This window comes from Xylocopa sonorina, unplaced genomic scaffold, assembly GCF_050948175.1.
Source record: "Xylocopa sonorina isolate GNS202 unplaced genomic scaffold, iyXylSono1_principal scaffold0065, whole genome shotgun sequence".
Classification (NCBI taxonomy): Eukaryota; Metazoa; Arthropoda; class Insecta; order Hymenoptera; family Apidae; genus Xylocopa; species Xylocopa sonorina.
In genome coordinates, this window is record NW_027490136.1 from 618,857 (window position 1) to 625,194 (window position 6,338).

Sequence of the window (6,338 nt, forward strand, 5' to 3'; positions counted from 1 at the left end):
CCGCATTTCATTTCTATGTTTCATGATAAGATATAATATTCATTGCGAAGTGTCATGTATACCTCGTATTCACTTCAGTGGAATGTAAGTGCGACATGTCCTTGCTAGGAAATAGAGTTTGCAGATGTCTACGTATATTAGCAATAGAGTTCTAATGCTTCTCAAAACGCGATATAGCACCTCATTCCTATGTTTCATGATAAGATATAATATTCATTGTGGAGTGTTATGTATACCTCGTTTTCACTTCAAAAGAATGTAAGTGCCACACTTCCTCGCTAGGAAATAACATTTCCAGATGTCTACGCATCGTGGCAATAGAGTTCCAGCGATTCTTAAATCGCGATATCGCATCTCACTTCTATGTTTCATGATAAGATATAATATTCATTGTAGAGTGTTATGTATACCTCGTATTCACTTCAAAAGAATGTAAATGCGACACTTCCATGCTAGGAAAATAGCTTTTGCAGATGTCTACGTATCGTAGCAATGGAGTTCTAATGCTTCTTAAAACGCGATATCGCATCTCACTTCTATGGTTCCAGATAAGATATAATATTCATTGCGAGGTGTCATGTATACCTCGTATTCACTTCAAAAGAATGTAAATGCGACACTTCCTTGCTAGGACATAGCGTTTCCAGATGACCACGTATCGTAAGAATGGAGGTTTAATGCTTCTCAAAACTCGATATAGCACCTCATTCCTATGTTTCATGATAAGAAATAATATTCATTGTGGAGTGTTATGTATACCTCGTACTCGCTTCAAAAGTTTGTAAATGCGACACTTCCATGCTAGGAAATAGCGTTTGCAGATGTCTACGTATCACAGCAATAGAGTACTAATGCTTCTTAAAACGAGATGTCGTATTTCATTTCTATGTTTCGTAATAAGATATAATATTCATTGTGTAATGTATTGTATACCTCGTATTCACTTCAATGGAATGTAAGTGCGACATTTCCATGGTAGGAAATAGAGTTTGCAGATGTCTACGTATATTAGCAATAGAGTTTTAATGCTTCTCAAAACGCAATATAGAACCTCATTCCTATGTTTCATGATAAGATATAATATTCATTGGGCAGTGTCATGTATATCTCGTATTCACTTCAAGAGAATGTAAATGCAACACTTCCATGCTAGGAAATATCGTTTGCAGATGTCTACGTATCGTAGCAATAGATTTCTACTGCTTCTTAAAACGAGATGTCGCATTTCATTTCTATGTTTCGTGATAAGATATAATATTCAATGTGCAATGTTATGTATACCTCGTATTCACTTCAAAAGAGTGTAAATGCGACACTTCCTTGCTAGGAAATAACATTTGCAGATATCTACGCATTGTAGCAATAGAGTTCTAGTGCTTCTTAAACAGCGATATCGCATCTCACTTCTATGTTTCGAGATAAGATAAAATATTCATTGTGGAATGTTATGTATACCTCGTATTCACTTCAAAGGATGTAAATGCGACACTTCCTTCCTAGGAAATAACATATGCAGATGTCCACGCATCATAGCAGTAGAGTTCTAATGCTTCTTAAAACGCGATATCGCATCTCACAGCTATGTATCATGATAACATATAATATTCATTATGGAGTGTTATGTATACCTCGTATTCTCTTCAAAAGAATGTAAATGCGACCCTTCCATGCTAGGAAATAGCCTTTGCAGATGCCTACGTATCGTAGCAATAGAATTCTAATGCTACTTAAAACGAGATGTCGCATTTCAATTCTATGTTTCGTGATAAGACATAATATTTATTGCGACGTGTCATGTATACCTCGTATTCACTTCAGAAGAATGTAATTGCGACACTTCCTTGCTAGGAAATAGCGTTTCCAGATGACCACGTATCGAAAGAATAGAGTTCTAATACTTATGAAAACGAGATGTCGCATCTCATTTCTATGTTTCATGATAAGATATAATATCCATTGCGATGTGCCATGTATACCTCGTATTCACTTCAATGGAATGTAAATGCGACATTTCCTTGCTAGGAAATAGAGTATGCAGATGTCTACGTATATTAGCAATAGTGTTCTAACGCTTTCCAAAACTCGATATAGCACCTCATTCCTATGTTTCGTGATAAGATATAATATTCATTGCGAAGTGTCATGTATACCTCGTATTCATTTCAAAAGAATGTAAATGCGACACTTCCATGCTAGGAAAATAGCTTTTGCAGATGTCTACGTATCGTAGCAATGGAGTTCTAATGCTTCTTAAAACGCGATATCGCATCTCACTTCTATGTTTCCTGATAAGATATAATATTCATTGCGAGGTGTCATTTATACCTCGTATTCACTTCAAATGAATGTAAATGCGACACTTCCTTGCTAGGAAATAACATTTGCAGATGTCTGCGCATCGTAGCAATAGAGTTCTAGCGCTTCTTAAATCGCGATATCGCATCTCACTTCTATGTTTCGAGATAAGATATAATATTCATTGCGAGGTGTCATGTATACCTCGTATTCACTTCAAAAGAATGTAAATGCGACACTTCCTTGCTAGGACATAGCGTTTCCAGATGACCACGTATCGTAAGAATGGAGATTTAATGCTTCACAAAACTCGATATAGCACCTCATTCCAATGTTTCATGATAAGATATAATATTCATTGTGGAGTGTTATGTATACCTCGTACTCGCTTCAGAAGATTGTAAATGCGACACTTCCTTGCTAGGAAATATTGTTTGCAGATGTCTGCGTATCGTAAAAATAGAGTTCTAATGCTTCTTAAAATGCGATATCGCATCTCACTGCTATGTTTCATGATAAGATATAATATTCATTATGGAGTGATATGTATACCCCGTACTCACTTCAAAAGAATGTAAATGCGACCCTTCCATGCTAGGGAATTGCCTTTGCAGATGTCTACGTATCGTAGCAATAGAGTTCTAATGCTTCTTAGAACGCGATATCGCATCTCACTTTTACGTTTCATGATAAGATATAATATTCATTGCGAAGTGTCATGTATACCTCATACTCACTTCAAAAGGATGTAAATGCGACACTTCCTTGCTAGGAAATAGCGTTTCCAGATGACTAAGTATCGCAGCAATAGAGTACTAATGCTTCTTAAAACGAGATGTCGTATTTCATTTCTGTGTTTCGTAATAAGATATAATATTCATTGTGTAATGTAATGTATACCTCGTATTCACTTCAATGGAATGTAAGTGCGACATTTCCATGGTAGGAAATAGAGTTTGCAGATGTCTACGTATATTAGCAATAGAGTTTTAGTGCTTCTCAAAACGCAATATAGAACCTCATTCCTATGTTTCATGATAAGATATAATATTCATTGGGCAGTGTCATGTATATCTCGTATTCACTTCAAAAGAATGTAAATGCGACACTTCCATGCTAGGAAGTAGCGTTTGCAGATGTCTACGTATATTAGCAATAGAGTTCTAACGCTTTCCAAAACTCGATATAGCACCTCATTCCTATGTTTCGTGATAAGATATAATATTCATTGCGAAGTGTCATGTATACCTCGTATTCACTTCAAAAGAATGTAAATGCGACACTTCCTTGCTAGGAAATATTGTTTGCAGATGTCTACGTATCGTAGCAATAGGGTTCTAATGCTTCTTAAAACGCGAAATCGCAACTCACTTCTATGTTTCATGATAAGATATAATATTCATTGCGAAGTGTCATGTATACCTCGTATTCACTACAAAAGAATGTAAATGCGACACTTGCATCCTAGGAAATAGCGTTTGCAGATATCTACGCATCGTAGCAATAGAGTTCTAGCGCTTCTTAAATCGCGATATCGCATCTCACTTCTATGTTTCATGATAAGATATAATATTCATTGCGAAGTGTCATGTATACCTCGTATTCACTTCAAAAGAATGAAAATGCGACACTTCCTTGCTAGGAAATAGCGTTTCCAGATGACCACGTATCGTAAGAATGGAGATCTAATACTTCTTAAAACAAGATATCGCATCTCACCTCTATGTTTCATGATCAGATATAATATTCATTGCGAAGTGTCATGTATACCTCGTATTCACTTTAAAAGAATGTAAATGCGACAATTGCATGCTAGGTAATAGCGTTGGCAGATGTCTACGTATCGTTGCAATAGAGTTCTAATGCTTCTTAAAACGCGATATCGCATCTCACAGCTATGTATCATGATAACATATAATATTCATTATGGAGTGTTATGTATACCTCGTATTCTCTTCAAAAGAATGTAAATGCGACCCTTCCATGCTAGGAAATAGCCTTTGCAGATGCCTACGTATCGTAGCAATAGAATTCTAATGCTACTTAAAACGAGATGTCGCATTTCAATTCTATGTTTCGTGATAAGACATAATATTTATTGCGAAGTGTCATGTATACCTCGTATTCACTTCAAAAGAATGTAATTGCGACACTTCCTTGCTAGGAAATAGCGTTTCCAGATGACCACGTATCGAAAGAATAGAGTTCTAATACTTATGAAAACGAGATGTCGCATCTCATTTCTATGTTTCATGATAAGATATAATATCCATTGCGATGTGCCATGTATACCTCGTATTCACTTCAATGGAATGTAAATGCGACATTTCCTTGCTAGGAAATAGAGTATGCAGATGTCTACGTATATTAGCAATAGTGTTCTAACGCTTTCCAAAACTCGATATAGCACCTCATTCCTATGTTTCGTGATAAGATATAATATTCATTGCGAAGTGTCATGTATACCTCGTATTCATTTCAAAAGAATGTAAATGCGACACTTCCATGCTAGGAAAATAGCTTTTGCAGATGTCTACGTATCGTAGCAATGGAGTTCTAATGCTTCTTAAAACGCGATATCGCATCTCACTTCTATGTTTCCTGATAAGATATAATATTCATTGCGAGGTGTCATTTATACCTCGTATTCACTTCAAATGAATGTAAATGCGACACTTCCTTGCTAGGAAATAACATTTGCAGATGTCTGCGCATCGTAGCAATAGAGTTCTAGCGCTTCTTAAATCGCGATATCGCATCTCACTTCTATGTTTCGAGATAAGATATAATATTCATTGCGAGGTGTCATGTATACCTCGTATTCACTTCAAAAGAATGTAAATGCGACACTTCCTTGCTAGGACATAGCGTTTCCAGATGACCACGTATCGTAAGAATGGAGATTTAATGCTTCACAAAACTCGATATAGCACCTCATTCCAATGTTTCATGATAAGATATAATATTCATTGTGGAGTGCTATGTATACCTCGTACTCGCTTCAAAAGATTGTAAATGCGACACTTCCTTGCTAGGAAATATTGTTTGCAGATGTCTGCGTATCGTAAAAATAGAGTTCTAATGCTTCTTAAAATGCGATATCGCATCTCACTGCTATGTTTCATGATAAGATATAATATTCATTATGGAGTGATATGTATACCTCGTACTCACTTCAAAAGAATGTAAATGCGACCCTTCCATGCTAGGGAATTGCCTTTGCAGATGTCTACGTATCGTAGCAATAGAGTTCTAATGCTTCTTAGAACGCGATATCGCATCTCACTTTTACGTTTCATGATAAGATATAATATTCATTGCGAAGTGTCATGTATACCTCATACTCACTTCAAAAGGATGTAAATGCGACACTTCCTTGCTAGGAAATAGCGTTTCCAGATGACTAAGTATCGCAGCAATAGAGTACTAATGCTTCTTAAAACGAGATGTCGTATTTCATTTCTGTGTTTCGTAATAAGATATAATATTCATTGTGTAATGTAATGTATACCTCGTATTCACTTCAATGGAATGTAAGTGCGACATTTCCATGGTAGGAAATAGAGTTTGCAGATGTCTACGTATATTAGCAATAGAGTTTTAGTGCTTCTCAAAACGCAATATAGAACCTCATTCCTATGTTTCATGATAAGATATAATATTCATTGGGCAGTGTCATGTATATCTCGTATTCACTTCAAAAGAATGTAAATGCGACACTTCCATGCTAGGAAGTAGCGTTTGCAGATGTCTACGTATATTAGCAATAGAGTTCTAACGCTTTCCAAAACTCGATATAGCACCTCATTCCTATGTTTCGTGATAAGATATAATATTCATTGCGAAGTGTCATGTATACCTCGTATTCACTTCAAAAGAATGTAAATGCGACACTTCCTTGCTAGGAAATATTGTTTGCAGATGTCTACGTATCGTAGCAATAGGGTTCTAATGCTTCTTAAAACGCGAAATCGCAACTCACTTCTATGTTTCATGATAAGATATAATATTCATTGCGAAGTGTCATGTATACCTCGTATTCA